We start from the raw sequence: 18,514 nt of genomic DNA, 5'->3' as shown, positions 1-18,514 counted from the left end.
ATTACAATCTCATCGGCGAACCTCAAAGTTTTTATTTCTTCTCCATGGATTTTAATACCTACTCCGAATTTTTCTTTAGTTTATCATGGGAAAAAATAAAAATTTTGCGGTTTGTCGATGATATTGTAATTCTGTCGTAGACGGCTAAGGACTTGGAAGAGCATTAGATTGGAATAAATAGTATTTTGAAAACAGATTTTAGGATGAAGTCAATAAATCAGCTGTAAAGTAATGCCTTCGATTAAATCGGGTGGTGCTACGGGAATTGGATTAGCAAACGAGAAACTAAAAGTAGTAGATGCGTTTTGCTATTTGGGCAGAGAATGACTGAAAGCGGAAAGATTCAAAACGCAGGCTGGCAACAGCAAGAAAAGCATTTCTGAAAAAGAGGAACCTGTTAACATTTAATATATATTTAGGTGTTAGGAATTCTTTTCTCAAGGCATCTGCCTGAAGTGTAGCCTTGTATGGAAATGAAAAGTGGATGACAGATAGTTCAGACAGAAGAAACGATAAGGTTTGGAAACGTGGCGCTTCCGAAGAATGCTGAAGATAGGTGGGTAGATTGAATACCAAGTCAAGAATTACTGGGAAGAAAAGCAATTTATTGCACAACTCAAATAAAAGAAGTGATAGGTTGATAGGACACGTCCTAGGTATTAAGGAATTGTCCATTTGTTAAGGGAGAAACGGGCTTGCATGTTGGGGTGGGTAGGCAGGGGGGAGGCGAATTTTTTAAGGAGACTAAGACTTGAACGTAGTAACCAGGTTCGAACGGATGTAGGTAGCCATAGTTATATAGAAGTGAAGAGGCTTGCGCAGAATAGACTAGCATGGAAAGATACATCAAACCAGTCTTTGAACTGAAGAACACGACAACAGTATGTTGTGGTATTATTTGTAGTAAAAGGAACAGGCAGTTTATTTAGTACAGCCTTCCGTAATTATGTCACTGAGAATTTTGATATGCTAATAGATATTTGTCATTGAGGTTAGTTCAGCTGTTGTTGCTATCTTGTTTAAAATAAGAGCGTTGAATGCCTCTCGCAAAAAAACGGCTCTGAGCACTATGGGACTTAACTACTGAGGTCATCAGTCCCCTAGAACTTAGAACCACTTAAACCTAACTAACCTAAGAACATCACACACATCCATGCCCGATTCGAATCTGCGACCGTAGCGGTCACGCGGTTCCAAACTGACGCGCTTAGAACCGCACGGCCACACCGGCCGGCAATGCCTCTCGCAGTTGGTGTGGAGGGTTTATATTATTCTGTCAGCATAATGATGAATGAGGTAATCCTCGAAGGCGAGTGTATTATAATATCAAGCTAAATTTGACACAGGTGGAAGTACAAGGTAATGTGAAGGCTATTCGGAAAGTAAGTTCCGATCGGTCGCGAAATGGAAGCCACATCGAAGATCCGATGTAGCTTTGCACAGATGTGTTGCGGAGTGCCCCTACTACACCGTAAAAGGCATCACGCTGCTCTCTTCAGTTCTGAGCACACAGTGAGCGCGTAAAGATGCCTGGAAAATAGTGTCTTCCGCCAAGTATGAAGGCCTGATGAGAAATTTCGCCAGAAGCTATACAGCCCACATAACATAGCTGTCACGCATTTCCTTCCTCAAGACAACTCTCTGCCACATTTTCAAGGGCAATGAACATGCTCGAAGATGCTCCTGCAAAGAATTCTATGGCATCCACAACACAGCACGTATTTGGCTCCTTGTGAGTTTCATCTCTGCTCATGTTTATCTCTGGCTATGAAGACAACATTCTGCCAGACACAACTAGCTGTAGACATGTCCATAGAGCTGGAGGAGAGCACTGGCGGATGCATTCTATGACGAGGGTGTTGGAAAGTTGGTACAACGCTACGGCACATTTCTGAATCGGAGAGGCGACTATGTAGATAAGTAGCTGGAAGTTGTAGCTAACTGTTGCAAATAAAACATTTCTGATTTTCACAGTGGTTTCCACTTCGCTGCCGATCGGAACGTACTTTCCGAATACCAATTGTAGAAGCAAAAACGTTCCAGTAAACTCAGGTCAGCAGATGAGCCTTTTGCGAGATAATTTTGAATGCGCGGTTGCGAATCGAAACTAACTTCAGTATGAAATATAATCCTTGTTACTACAAATGTGATTGAAATGTAAGCTTCTCTATTAATTCCTGTTCTAATTAGGCTCAAATTTTACCTATTGATCGGTAATGTGGTACATAATAATTCCTCGTGGTTCATTTACCAAGTGCCAGTCTTTCAATTGGGCGGCACTTCGGTGACTTGCTTGACCTCAACCCACACCAGTATTATGCCGGAAAAAGGGTACAAACAGTATAACGTGGATTCTGGACTGCATGTCATTCCTGGAGAATCTTCTCATCACTGCGGGGTGATGGCTAGTCTAAAGACAGATTGAAACATTGCATGGTCCTATCGGTGTTCGGTCTTGCGACTTTTCGGTTTTCAGACAGCCGATTTACAAACAGCCACCAGTCCCGATATGCGCTGAAGTGACAAAAGTCACGGGATACATCCTAATATCATGTCGGAGCTCCTTTTGCACGGCAAAGTGCAGCCGCGTGTCACGGCATGGACTCAATAAGTTGGGTGGTGACCGTCTTTTCGTGCGTGCTTGCCTGTGCCGCTCGCTTGCTTGTTTGGTGCTCATACACTAGTAAGGCACTGTATTCTTATCTACAACTGTTCCCTGCTGGATGCTGTGGTTTAGTGTGGGTGAGAATTTCGTAGTGCGATTACTAACAACGACCCTGATTTTTAATTATTGACAAAACACTAATGCACACAATGGATAAAGCGACGCTCACACAAAACCAACGCACTCAGTAACGGGGGCGCTAACCGCTACCATTACGCAGGCCTAAGCTCATATTCCTTTCGGGTTATCAAGGGGGTGGGGCGCGACTAGTTGATTTGGAATTATATAGTAAAGCTATAAGGGTGTTATTACTCTTTAATAATTATGAATTTGACCTTGATAGTAATCAATTGGGATACGAGAGGTAACGGTCCTAAAATTCCAACACCTATTTTTTCGTGACTGACATCGTATTACAAATTAAGATGGGCATAACTGAACATAATCTGGATCGGTGGCCTACATTAATATCGGTGCTGATAAGTACCGAAACATCTAATTGGTCTCGTACCATTAGACTATTGATTGTCTCACTATAGGGAGGCCGAAAGGAATTCATTATCACACACTAGGACACAACCTTTTCATGCTCTGAGCACTATGGGACTTAACATCTATGGTCATCAGTCCCCTAGAACTTAGAACTACTTAAACCTAACTAACCTAAGGACATCACACAACATCCAGTCATCACGAGGTAGAGAAACTCCCTGACCCCGCCGGGAATCGAACCCGGGAACCCGGGCGCGGAAAACGAGAACGCTACCACACGACCACTAGCTGCGGACTTTCGTGCGTCTACACGCTGAAGAAAACCGCGGAGAACTAAGCGAAGTGCGACTAGTGCGTAAATTAAAGCAAAAGCGCGATCGCACAGAGGTCGGAAGCCGCCGATAGAGACTCCAGGGCACATAATTTTCAATTGCGCTCCTGAGACGAGCCAAAGAACCAACCGTGTGTACTGTGATATACCGCATTTTACATCTTAGCACCTTCCAGAGGGAGCGTCTCCAAACTACGTCCTCGACTCAGCACGTCCCGGCTACCCGTCTCCAAGCCATGCTATCGAACGGCCACCCCGGACGTTGCTCGAATTGTCGCGTTCCTGTTGGCTGAAGGCCAACCTCCGCCCTCTACACTCCTCACAACTGATCTTACTGAAATCTCCCAAGCACCCTGTGTTTACTTTCCCTAGTATCTCTTTTGAGAAGCCTGCTGCATCTAGTGACAATCTTTTAACCAGCCCTTCACCTTTTTAAGCCCAACACATTCACACAACATACCCCCATACATACTGGAAAGGTACAGAGAGAATGAGAAAGTGTGACACATTGAAAAAAGTAATCGAAATAGAACACTTAGTGTGGTGTCACCGCCAGACACCACACTTGCTAGGTGCTAGCTTTAAATCGGCCGCGGTCCATTAGTACATGTCGGACCCGCGTGTCGCCACTGTGTGATCGCAGACCGAGCGCCACCACAAGGCAGGTCTCGAGATACGGAATAGCACTCGCCCCAGTTGTACGGACGACGTAGCTAGCGACTACACTGACGAAGCCTCGCTCCTTTGCCGAGCAGATAGAATAGCCTTCAGCTAAGTCAATGGCTACGACCTAGCAAGGCGCCATTAGTACCATTGCATGTATCTAAAGAGTCTCACTTGTATCGTCAAGAGCGATGTATACAACAAGGATGGATTAAAGTTAAGTATTCCAGAAGCTACGTACTTTTCTTTATAGCATTCATTACGTATCGTGTTTCAGACCTCACGCCATCCTGCTTTAGCTTAGCGCGTGCCTTTCGGCTACTTCCGTGGCGTGGCTGTCTTGCTACGCCACAACACTTAGTTGCCTTTCTCCATGTCCATTGGTTGGGTTATTGACTGAACAAGTGAGGATCGTATGGTAATGCTGCAATCAGCTGATCAACTTATGATGTCCCTCAACTTGGATTTACTCAACTGAGGCATGATTTGCGTTCATGTACTCACAGAACCCCTTCGAAGTCTTTGCAAGTCCCCTGCAGAAATTCTGAGGCACGCTGCGTTTATAGCAGTCCACAATTGCTGAAGCGTTTCCGGTGCAGGATTTTGTCCACCAACTGACCTCTCGATTATATCCCATTAATGCTCGATGGGATTCATGTCGGGCAATCTGGATGGCCAGATCTCTCGCTCGAATTATCCAGAATGTTCTTCAAACCAATCGCGAACAACTGTGGGCCGGTCATATGGCGCATTGTTATTCATTAAAATTCCATAGTTTTTTGGGTACATCAAGAGTATGAATGATTTCAGATGATCTCCAAGTAGTCGAACATAACCATTTCCAGTCACTGATCGGTTCAGCTGTGCTAGAGTACCCAGTCCATTCCATGTAAACAAAGCCTACACCATTATGGAGCCACCACCAGCTTTCACAATACCTTGTTGATAACTTGGGTCCATGGCTTCGTCAGGTCTGTGTCACATTCGAACCGCACCATCAGCTCGTACCAACCGAAGTCGGGACTCGTCTGACCAGGGCAAGACTTTCCAGTCGTCTAGGATCCAACCGATACGGTCACGCTGTTAACAAAGGCACTCTCGTCGTACGTCTGCTGCCATGGCCATTAATGCTAAATTTCACCGCAGAGCCCTAATAGATACGTTCGTCATACGTCCCACATTGATTTCTGTAGTTATTTCACGCAGTGTTGCTTGTCTGCTAGCACTGACAACTACACGCAAACGCCGCTGCTCTCGGTCGTTAAGTGAAGGCCGTCGTCCGCTGCGTTGTCCGTGGTGAGAGGTAATGTCCGAAGTTTGACACTCCCGGCACACTATTGACATTGCGGATCTCGGAATATCGAATTCGCTAACAGTTTCCTAAATGGAATGTCCCATGTGTCTAGTTCCCACTACCATTACGCCTGCAAAACGTGTTAATTCACGTCGTGCAGCCGTAATGACGTTGGAAACCTTTTCACATGAATCACTTGAGTACAAATGGCAACTCCGCCAAAGCACTGCCCTTTTATACCTTTATACGCGATACTACGGTCACCTGTATACACTCCTGGAAATTGAAATAAGAACATCGTGAATTCATTGTCCCAGGAAGGGGAAACTTTATTGACACATTCCTGGGGTCAGATACATCACATGATCACACTGACAGAACCACAGGCACATAGACACAGGCAACAGAGCATGCACAATGTCGGCACTAGTACAGTGTATATCCACCTTTAGCAGCAATGCAGGCTGCTATTCTCCCATGGAGACGATCGTAGAGATGCTGGATGTAGTCCTGTGGAACGGCTTGCCATGTCATTTCCACCTGGCGCCCCAGTTGGACCAGCGTTCGTGCTGGACGTGCAGACCGCGTGAGACGACGCTTCATCCAGTCCCAAACATGCTCAATGGGGGACAGATCCGGAGATCTTGCTGGCCAGGGTAGTTGACTTACACCTCCTAGAGCACGTTGGGTGGCACAGGATACATGCGGACGTGCATTGTCCTGTTGGAACAGCAAGTTCCCTTGCCAGTCTAGGAATGGTAGAACGATGGGTTCGATGACGGTTTGGATGTACCGTGCACTATTCAGTGTCCCCTCGACGATCACCAGTGGTGTACGGCCAGTGTAGGAGATCGCTCCCCACACCATGATGCCGGGTGTTGGCCCTGTGTGCCTCGGTCGTATGCAGTCCTGATTGTGGCGCTCACGTGCACGGCGCCAAACACGCATACGACCATCATTGGCACCAAGGCAGAAGCGACTCTCATCGCTGAAGACGACACGTCTCCATTCGTCCCTCCATTCACGCCTGTCGCGACACCACTGGAGGTGGGCTGCACGATGTTGGGGCGTGAGCGGAAGACGGCCTAACGGTGTGCGGGAGCGTAGCCCAGCTTCATGGAGACGGTTGCGAATGGTCCTCGCCGATACCCCAGGAGCAACAGTGTCCCTAATTTGCTGGGAAGTGGCGGTGCGGTCCCCTACGGCACTGCGTAGGATCCTACGGCCTTGGCGTGCATCCGTGCGTCGCTGCGGTCCGGTCCCAGGTCGACGGGCACGTGCACCTTCCGCCGACCACTGGCGACAACATCGATGTACTGTGGAGACCTCACGCCCCACGTGTTGAGCAATTCGGCGGTACGTCCACCCGGGCTCCCGCATGCCCACTATACGCCCTCGCTCAAAGTCCGTCAACTGCACATACGGTTCACGTCCACGCTGTCGCGGCATGCTACCAGTGTTAAAGACTGCGATGGAGCTCCGTATGCCACGGCAAACTGGCTGACACTGACGGCGGCGGTGCACAAATGCTGCGCAGCTAGCGCCATTTGACGGCCAACACCGCGGTTCCTGGTGTGTCCGCTGTGCCGTGCGTGTGATCATTGCTTGTACAGCCCTCTCGCAGTGTCCGGAGCAAGTATGGTGGGTCTGACACACCGGTGTCAATGTGTTCTTTTTTCCATTTCCAGGAGTGTATGTGCATATCGCTATCCCATCACTTCGGTAGCCTCGGTGTACGATAGATGCATGATGTCGAACAGCCACACTTTGTTGCGGATGTAACACATTATTTAAGCCCAATGTAGCCCAAGACGGATAAGTCTTGCAGGGCCTCTAAGAGCATCTTACATCAGTCCTCTATTTTTTCCTTTCTGGACTCGTGTCAAAAGTGAAGCGCACATCATTCCCGTTGATATGTTTGAACGACTTAAGCAGTGAGTTGTACAGTCTTTTCGAGGTTTAACAGGTGATCCTGGGGAGTCTAGAAGAGTTAGTAGCTCATAGCAGAGGCGTGTGCAGCATCGCATCCAAATATGAGGAGGACATGTGGACAACTCTGTCAACAGGTTCCAATGTAGAGTACAGTGTAACGTGCAACGGGTTGAACAGTTCTGTACCTTTTTCGAAGGTAGGCCTTCGGTCAAATTTGTGCCCAAGGAGATGAGGACTTAATCTCAAAGCACATTAAGGTGGAATACTTTTTATTTCATATTTGAGTAATAGCGCACAAATCAGAGATGCAGTGAATTTAGCACAGCTGCCTCTACGCAGAGAGAGTCTGGCTGCCGGTGAAATCGCACGTGATCAGCTGCAAAGCCATATTTTTGCCACGAGTCTCTCTCGACTCATATGTTCGCAGTGCTATCTGGATTAGTGACTTGAAAACTTTTGGATCGCACCAGATCTACAGATATCTTGTCGTGGGAAGATAAAAATCAGCTTCGAAAAGTTTTGGGCATTATGATCTACAAAACATTTCACGTGTCTGTCGTAATGTCATATGTAGTTCAGAAAGTAACTTTCAAGACTGTACATCGTGCTGTTGACAGTTCCATTCTGATTGTCAGCAAATTATTATTTTTACCTTCATTTGAATCGCATTTATCGAACTGAAATGTCATTTAACAAATCCTGGAGCATGATCTTTTATTTTTAATTACGGATCGCATGAAAATGACAGTATCCATAATAACAGAAGTTTCATTTTCGAAAACCAGCTACCGGTACTGTGAAGCAGTTTTATCATGCTTTCACTCTTTAGCGTTTCTAAACATCATTACAGTTGTATGCCGTCTGGATTTTTCCGACATAAGACATAGTTTCTAAATACAGAATGTTCTCATCTAAAATTTATTACTTGGAAAGAAAAAAACCTTAGAGCTTATAGGTTTCGAACTTCAACAATGAGTATCTAAGCAGGAAGCTCTGAAATCTCTTCAGAGCATCCAAGATAACACAAATGAAACACGCAAATGTAACTTCTTTCCTTGGTCGATTCCCATTTTTTCCGGAATGTCGTAATAAGTAGCCAATATACTGCATCAGTCCACATTTTAATTTATTTCACATTAAATATATGGTATTCATGTACTAAATAACAATCTAGAATTTCTGCTGTAATGTGTCAAATTATTATTTTGTTTTAGTCAACAGGCAACAGTATTTCCCTCTCTATTTCTGGTTAAAAAATTTGCGGTCGTCTCTGCATATTATCTGTTGTCTAAAGGGCCCTAGCAGCAATGTCTCTGAACCATAGAGATATCTCTGGAGTGAGTTTTGCGTTCTGCGCATATTGTCAACATTAAGCTGGAATTGTCACGTGATCTCTGGGCGACGCTGTTTGTTTCATATCGGCCGTCACGTCACGTCACGTCAAAACATTGCACAATGCATTCCACATGGTGGCATTTACACAGATCTACAACGGACTTCCACGTTAGTGCACTTCGTGGTTTTGCGTGTAGAAAGATTTGACGGTATCGTCGTCTGCTATCATGGTAAGTTAATCTACTTTCGCCCCTCTCACTCCTGTTAAAGCAGAGGATTTTGTGTCTTCGTAATATTTATTTTATTATTATGCTATGTTTTCGTGGCAAATTGCAAATGTTCCATGACGACTCGAATATTTTCTCCATTGGATGTCAGATATCTGAAAATGAGACTTTATTTAGGTTTTAAAATAACAGAAAGATCCGACGCCAACAACGTCTATAAATAAGAACGTAAGTTGATGAAACGATTTCCATTACATAATATTTAAGTAAAACGGACATCTTTAATGACACAAACTACAATTGTATATGAATTCATTAGTTACGTAAGGAAGAAAAGTGCAGGATGAGGTAAGCAGGCTCCATGTATTCCTTTACAGCTATTTTTGTCGTGTTTGTATTTATATATTTCCCACTAGTAAATAAATGTCGAAGTTTTGAAATGTTTCTTCACTTCTCAGCAGTAAACAAAACTGATTAAGAGCATACGTTATGAAATTTGCTTTGGCCATTAATAAATTTGTCATTGTCAGTTCCTCATTCCGATGCTATACTCTGACTTCTTGTGCCGCAGAAGGTGACTCATAACCTCATTTTAGTTTTTTGGTACTGGGCTAAGTGAATTGACGTAACGTGACGTGACGGACAGCGTAAATATACGCTGACGTGACGGTGCCGTGACGTGATGCCACTTCATTTTCTCTTCAAAACTAAAAGCCCAGTTTGTTCCAGGTATCAAACGCAAATCGTTATAGTGTCTACAAAACACATGTACCAAAACTACACAACCTTCGAATGTAAGCTATCTCTACTAGCGATACAATGACTTTCGAAATTTATAGGACGTATCACGGATAAACCTACGCCGTCCCGAGATCGCGTGGTCACGGTGGCAATGTATGTTAGCATAAAATCAATTCTCTGTATGTGAGTGCTCACCACAGATAGAAGAAATTAATTACTGTAGTCATCCTTGCTGTTCGCCTAACGGCTTTTGCGACTTGCGTTGGCGGCAAGAGAATCCGCAACATTATTTTTGAAATTATGCCTTTGATTTGTTGATTTGCGTATTAAGAAGAGGGCAGCTTGATTGGAAACAGAGATGAATTGTATGTAACGAATTTATTAGAGTACTTTGCCAACTGAGACGAATGTATTTGAGTTATCGAAATTCATGGGAATCGAAATGAAGTCACATGCTGCTCGACAGAGTGTAAAGGAACGATGCGGGAGACCCGCACCACCGTACTAGGCAAGTTCCTAATGGACGTGGTTTGCCGTTGCCTTCCTCCGACCGTAATGGGGTGAATGATGATGATGATGAAGACGACACAACAACACCCAGTCATCTCGGGGAAGGTGAAAATCCCTGACCCCGCCGGGAATCGAACCCGGTACCTCGAGCTCGGGAAGCGAGATCGCTACCGCGAGGTGACGAGCTGCGGACATCACAATTCATGGTCAATTAAAATCCGAATTCGCATTCGTCATGTATATAAAGGGAGTCACATAAATTATGCTACATCTGAGTGTATTTTCACACAAATTTATTGATGAGGTTAAGTAATTTACATATTATTTCAGTGAATGGTACCTGTTACTCAAATGATTTCGACGACTCTACAGGCACATTCTCGTTCTTTAGGTAAGATTTTGATATCTTTTTGGCATACTTCACCTCTAGTTTGAAATCACACGCTAAACCTCGGCCTTAAGTTGTGGCAGCGATTGTGGTAGTTTGTAGGCGCACACACTAGGTTTCAAATACCCCCACAGAAGGAAATTACATGGTGTTAAATCATAAGATACGTGAAAATCGCCCGTCGAGAGAATGTCTCTCGCATCAAGTCCATTGTTGCAATCGTTGTGTGACAGGTGGCGCCATCTTCTTGAATCCAAACCTTTTTGCCATTCATATGATCGACTTCAAACAACACTCTCTTAACATACTGCGGTAGTGTTGGGCGTCCACTATTAATGCGTTTACAACCCCATCTTCCAAGAAGTACGGTAAGATTATGTGATCAGAATAAATTCCACACCACCATTACTCGTGAATGTGATGGCTTTTTCATTAATAATCGAGGCTTTTCTGTACCCCAAGTCTTGCAATTTTGCTTGTTCGTGAAACCACTCAGCAGGAAGTGCGACTTACCAGTAGCAAATTTTTCTTGATGAAATTGATGTCCGCTGTTAGTTTTGCAAGCATCCAGTGGCTAAATGCTCGGTGCTTTCCGTGATCATTTAACTTCATTTCTTGTATCAGTTGGATTTTATAGTCTAAAAGGTGCAGCTCTTTCAGAATTTGTTGCACGCTGGTGCAGGAAGTATCCAGATGTTTTCAACGTTGGCGAATAGATTTAATTGGACGTACAGCGATATTATCACTCATCGTGGCGATTTTTTTCCGCAAAACGACTAACTGGAGGACGCTTCGAGTGTTCAGTGTCCATAGTCGAAACAATTTTCTCAAATGTGGCAATTAGTCTCATCACAGTCAACTTACTCGGTGCTTTACCTTGAGCAAACGTTTCACAGAGACTGAGAACGGCCTTTGCACAATATACACCACAATTGTAACATGGTTACTGTTGTGACTTGGCAGGACAGCCAAGTCACAATGAGAGGAAGCCGAAAGGCACGCGTTAAGCTCACGCAGATTGGCGTGAGGTCTGGAACAGTTAAAGGAATTAATAGTAGCAAATAAAGTACGTAGTTGATGTAATACTTAACTTTAATCCACAATTGTAGAACATCTCTCTTGACGGTACATGTTATAACCACAATATAAAATAATATCAATGCTATGGCGCCTTGCTAGGTCGTAGCAAATGACGTAGCTGAAGGCTATGCTAACTATCGTCTCGGCAAATGAGAGCGTATTTGTCAGTGTAGCGTCGCTAGCAAAGTCAGCTGTACAACTGGGGCGAGTGCTAGTAAGTCTCTCTAGACCTGCCGTGTGGTGGCGCTCGGTCTGCAATCACTGACAGTGGCGACACGCGGGTCCGACGTATACTACCGGACCGCGGCCGATTTAAAGGCTACCACCTAGCAAGTGTGGTGTCTGGCGGTGACACCACAGTTACCATATAACAACACGCTTCTCTGTAGTGAAACGCTCCGTTACTAACCGCAAAGAAAACTGATGAAAACTGTGCAACGTTCAGTGCTGCCAACTTCCTAGAACAGGAATGACGAGCTTATCAAATTTTTCTTTCTTAATGGGACTCGATGTATACGTATCAATCCTGTCATCGATAATTTCATTTTGCTGTTCCCCGCCTTGTTACATCACAATCTACATCTACATACATATCCTTTGTGGAAGAGGGTGCTTCCTGCTCTTCTAGTTTTTAGGGATATTTTCCGTCTGATTCACCGTGGATCGCGAGTAGAATGATTGCTTAAAGGCCTCTGTGCGTGCTGGAAGTAATCTAACCGGGTCTTCGCGATCCCTATGGGAGCTCTATGTTGATGGTTGTAGTATATTCCCGGATTCTTTATGTCAAACTGGGTCTTGGAACTTAGTAAACGGGCTTTGTCTTCAAGCGTTTGCAAGTTTATTTCTTTCAGTCTCTCCTCGACACTCTCCCATTCGTCAACCAAATCTGTGTCCACTCGTGCTACCCTACTTTGTAAACCCGCTGCTAGTCCTATTTGTTGCAGGTCCCACTGACGTAAGCAACATTCTAAGATGGGTCTCACAAGTATTTCGTAAGCTATCTTCTTTGTAGACCGATTGCATTTCCCTCGTTTATAGCAATGAACTGAAACCAGCGAGGTGGTGCAGTGGCCAGCACACTGGACTCGCATTCGGGAGGGCGACGGTTCAATCCCGCGTTCCGATATCGTGATTTAGGTTTTCCATGATTTTCCTAAATCGCTTCAGGCAAATGGCAAGATGATTTCTTTGAAAGGGCACGGCCGATTTCCTTCCCCATCCTTGCCTAATCCGATCTTGTGCTCCGTCTCTAATGACCTCGTTGTCGATGGGACGTTAAAAACTCTCCTCCTCTTACTCTTACTCCTGACAATGAACCGAAATCTGCCACATGCCTTATCTTTCGAACAGCAAGGACAGCAAGACAGTTTCCTGGGGCAGACACGAAATTATTTCTACATTTATCGACGACTCTCTAGCCAAGTTAACATGCCCGGTCCTCCCTACCAAGAAATTTTCGATCCTGTCACAAACTACACTTAATAACATTCGATCATACTTCCAATAACATATGCAGAGATGGTGCTGAGTAAAATAGTTTCCGGAAGTCAAGATATACTACAGGTTTTCCATTGCGAGAAAGGCGCAGGTTGAGTTTCACATGATGTTTTCGCAATCCGCGCCGGTTGTCTCGAAGAATGGCATCCTTTTTGAAATACTTCATTACGTTTGCAACCAGAATATTTTCTAAAATTCTGCAATCAACGGATGTGAAGAATATTGGGTGATAGTATTGGGGATCACTTCTTCCGTAGCCATCGTGTTCCACTCTTGTTGTGACCTGTGCTTCCTTCCAATCCTTGGCCAGGTTTTTTTTTTTTTTTTTGAAAAAAAAAAAGATTTATCGTTAAAATAATTCGGTATAGAATCAGATGGGGATCCCATCTGGCCCTAGACCTTTGTTCTATTTTAACAATTTCAACTGTTTCTCTACGTCACTGACACTAATTTCTGCCATAACCGAAGCAATTTCTCCTTCACGTAAGCAAGAATTTTACAATCTCTTATTAGCTTTTGTTGCTGAAAACGCCAACGAATCATTATGACCAACACTGAATTCAAATTATGAAGAGGTATTGACTATCTAGGCCCTGCTGGAAACCGTCAAACAGTTGCCACACCATTCGCGAAATTCACTATCTGGCACCTTGTTCTACTATCTGTGCTGTTAAAACAGACCACACATAGTACCCCGAAATGGAAAGTACTTCCTGAACATACGGTATGTAACATCTTATTCAGAAAAATGTATTGTCACGTTTTATGTGATTCTGTTCATGGACTGTCACTGACGATGAAAACGGAGTTAATGCTCTGTACAACTGATGCTTGCTGTGAGCCTAGAATTTCAGTACCTTTGGTGTGAGTCATATACGAGCAGCTAAATGCAGGAAGAACAGGTGTCAATCGTAAATCCGTCAGTTCCCGCCTTATATTGTTTTACGTATATTCCGTGCAAGTACCACCACTCCGAGCGACATTTCCTAGCAACTAGGCGTAGTTTCCTACATCTCGCTTTATAGTTAGTTTATCTAGATGCTCATGGTCGTGATGGTCTAGCGTGTAGAGCGCTTGTCAGTGGCTTTTGAGGTCTCTTTTGCAGTCTTGGACAAAGTCGGAGATTTTTCCCCTTTCCAGTCCCTCCAGGACTCCCGCAGATCCATTCTGACTGCTATGAAATGAGTACCGGCAATCTTTCAGAAGGGCGATTGGTCCACCTCCCTCCCCCTCCATGCGCCGCAGCGAAAAAAAGCAGCATGTTAGCTGAACTCAGGCCATTAGCCTCGTAACGGCATGGGCAGAAGACATTTCTTTTATCTCATCTTGAGGATTTCACCAGAGAATCTGTACGCTTTCAATGATAATGTAGCAACAATGCGCGCTTGGAGGACATAGAATTATAACAGCAGCTCATAACATTCGTTTCTTGAGATACCGGAAGAAGGCCTGAATCTCGCGCCACTACAGTATATTACGCTATAGCGTCTATAGCTGTGTTTAAGATTTTTGACTAGGTCAAGGTTTAGGGTCCATGTTATTGGAACAGCGTCATTAAGACATTAATCGAAACGAAAGCGGGAAAATCTGCCAACAAACCAGACGCTGCAGCACGTTAAGCTGGGCTCAGCAAATGCGGGAAGCCCTTGTTGACTTCCTTGGCAAAGTTCTATCGAAGTCCTATATAATAGAGGTGGTTCGGCGTGGCCTCCTGCAAACCTGTCATGCAAAGTCGAGGATTCCTTCATCTTTTGGGCGCGCATATGGAAAAGAATTGTTGCTTCTTCAGTTATTACTGCTGATAGCGCTACATCCATTGTGAAGTGTCGGTTGAGTATTTAACATGCCCCTGAGATGTCAAGAGTTCAGAAGCCGGTGACCTATACAGTGAACTCATCCCTTCCCATGAGGCCATGAGAAAACGATGTCGTGAAACAGGTAACTAATGAAATATCTGAAATACGGGTATACCACATCTCATATAGGTACATTGATAACATTGATAAGGTTTCCGTCAAGCTACGAAATGAAACTAAAGGTTACTACAACAATCCGATTTATTGCTACATGGATTAGTGTGATGGTGTTTCGACGACCAATCCACCTGTCATGAAATATGCTATTCAATACCGCTTCAACCGCACGCGAGCTATGTGCCGCACATCCATCATGTTGGAACTACATCGCCATTCTGTCATGCAGTGAGACATCTTGTAGTAACAGCGGTAGTACATTACGTAGGAAATCAGCATACATTGCACCATTTAGATTGCCATCGATAAAATGGGGGCCAATTATCCTTCCTCCCATAGTGCCCCACCACACATTAACCCACCAAGGTCGCTGATATTCCACTTGTCGCAGCCATGGTGGGTTTTCAGTTGCCCAATAGTGCATATTATGCCGGTTTACGTTACCGCTGTTTGTGAATGACGATTTGTCGCTGAATAGAACGCGTTTAAAAAATATCTGTCATCGTACCGTAATTTCTCTTGTGCCCAGTATCAGAACTGTACACGACGTTCAAAGTCGTCGCCATGCAATTCCTGGTGCATAGAAATATGGTACGCGTACAATCGATGTTGATGTAGCATTCTCAACACCGACGTTTCTGAGATTCCCGATTCTCGCGCAGTTTGTCTGCTACTGACATGAATGTGTGTGATGTCCTTTGGTTAGTTAGGTTTAAGTAGTTCTAAGTTCTAGGGGACTTATGACCACAGCAGTTGAGTCCCATAGTGCTCAGAGCCATTTGAACCATTTGAACCGTTGGGCATTTTGATCACAATAGCCATACACGATATCGACCTTTTCCGCAATTGGTAAACGGTCCATTTTAACACAATTAATGTATCACGAAGCAAATACCGTTCGCGTTGGCGGAATGTTACGTGATACCAGGCACTTAAACGTTTGTGACTATTACAGCGCCATCTATGACAAAGCGAAAAAATGTGGTCCAACTAAAACATTCATATTTCTTTACGTGCTACACGAATATGTAATAAAAAGGGGGGTTCCTGTTTTAAAAAAAACGCAGTTGATATCCGTTTGACCTATGGCAGCGCCATCTAGCGGGCAAATCATAGCGCCACCTGGTTTCCCCGTTAAAGCTAGACGAGTTTCGTTCTTTGTAGTTTTTTCGTTTGATGCCTATTTCGTGAGATATTTGGCCCGGGCACTATCAATGGACCACCCTGTATCCTGCGAAGTAAATGCATGTACAGCAGAGATAACACAATTAGCTAACTTAATGTGTTTAAGAATAAAAAGTAGGAGGTGCTAAGTCAGTAAACTGACAGTGCTTAAAATTTTTCTGGTTAGTTAATATGAAAATGTAGGGCATGAATTGGAATGCCAGGCATTTTTTACTGACAAGAATTGGCCAAAATGAAATTTATAGGACACTTTAACTAACTGAAGGGATCAGCTGACAGGGCACATTCGTCAGTTTGGTAATGGAAGTGTGTGTGTGTGTGTGTGTGTGTGTGTGTGTGTGTGTGTGTGTGTGTGGAAGGGGGGAGGTAAAAATTGCAGGGAGAGGAGACCAGGGCTTGAATACAGTATACCGGTTCAAACGGATGTGGGTTGTGGTAATTAGGCAGATGTGAAGAGGCATCAGATCAGTTTACCGAGTGAAGACAACAGCAACAGCATTTCCTGGCCGAATTTGTGTGACTCTGGTTGAGTACTGTACCCTAGTTTTTTCATTTAGCATTTTATGCATCCTTGCAAAAAATCATATCGAAAAAGATGAACAAATTTCGCGAATCAGAATATCAATAAGAGACGCAGGATTTTCACTTTCTATAGCCTCAGTTACATACGCATTAGCATATTTTCACCTATGAACGTCATCCATTCAGGACGCAACTAATTAATTATACTCATGGGGAGTTGGAATAGACGACATGCTGATGACAATACTGGCACTTTACACAACCACACGTACAATAATCGAACTACATGAAAAAACGTAAATTAGTTACAAACTACGGTGCGCACACACTTTATTCAACATGTAAACCTCACTACAGATGTTCGGATTTAGGTTATGACATGTTAGATATGCCCGCCATCGTTGGCGATGACGTGACGCAGACGAATAGAGAAATTCTGCATGACCCGCTGAAGTGTCGGAACATCGATGCTGTCGGTCACCTCCTGAATGGCTGTTTTCAGCTCAGTAATGGTTTTGGAGTTATTTCTGTACACGTTGTCTTTAATATAGCCCCATAAAAAGGAGTCATGTGTTGATATCCGGAAAATATGGCCACCAGTCGAGGCCCGTGCCATTGGCTTCTGGGTATCCCAAAGCCAGAATACGGTCACTAAAGTGTTCCTCCAGTTTCGATGCTTCGATGGTATCGAGCTCCGTCTTGCATCGACCACGTCTTGTCGAAATGAGGGTCACTTTGGATAGTGGGGTGAAATCATCTTCCAAAACCTTCACTTACCCACCGGTAGTGATGGTGCCATCAAGGAATATCACACCGATTTATCCCCTGACTGCCGTGCGGGATTAGCCGAGGGGTCTGGGGCGCTGCAGTCATGGGCTGTGCTGCTGGTCCCGGCGCTCTGTATGAAAATCACTGGCTGTGCTGTGTGCAGTCTGTGGCTAGTTTGCATTGTTGTCTGCCATTGTAGTGTTGGGCAGCTGCATGTTAACAGCGCGTAGCGTTGCGCAGTCGGAGGTGAGCCGCCAGCAGTGGTGGATGTGGGGAAGTGAGATGGCGGAATTTTGAGAGCGGATGATCTGGACGTGTGTCTATCAGAAACAGTACATTTGTAAGAATGGATGTCATGAACTGCTATATATATTATGACTTTTGAACACTTTTAAGGTAAATACATTGTTTGTTCTCTACCAAAATCTTCCATTTGCTAACTATGCCTATCAGTAGTTAGTGCCTTCAGTAGTTAGAATCTTTTATTTAGCTGGCAGTAGTGGCGCTCGCTGTATTGCAGTAGTTCGAGTAACGAAGATTTTTGTGAGGTAAGTGATTTGTGACAGGTATAGGTTGATGGTAGTCAGGGCCATTCTTTCGTAGGGATTATTGAAAGTCAGATTGCGTTGCGCTAAAAAATATTGTGTGTCAGTATAAGCACAGTCAAGTATAATTTTTCGAAGGGGATGTTTCAATGGTTATCATGACAGTGGAAGTACAGGTTTTAAAAGTCGCAGATTGTGGCATCCCTTAACAGGGCGGAGAAAAATTGTGTCACGAAATTTTATCCCTGGATAGCTGATGCCAGTAGGAAGCAAAAAATGGCCGTGGGATTACCCTGTTGCCGTTCGTCAGTTGACGGACAGCGCTATAGTTGTCGGTTCCCACATACAAACGACCCTCGCCCCATC

Source organism: Schistocerca piceifrons, chromosome 5, assembly GCF_021461385.2.
Source record: "Schistocerca piceifrons isolate TAMUIC-IGC-003096 chromosome 5, iqSchPice1.1, whole genome shotgun sequence".
NCBI lineage: Eukaryota > Metazoa > Arthropoda > Insecta > Orthoptera > Acrididae > Schistocerca > Schistocerca piceifrons.
Note: the sequence above shows the minus strand (reverse complement) of the source record.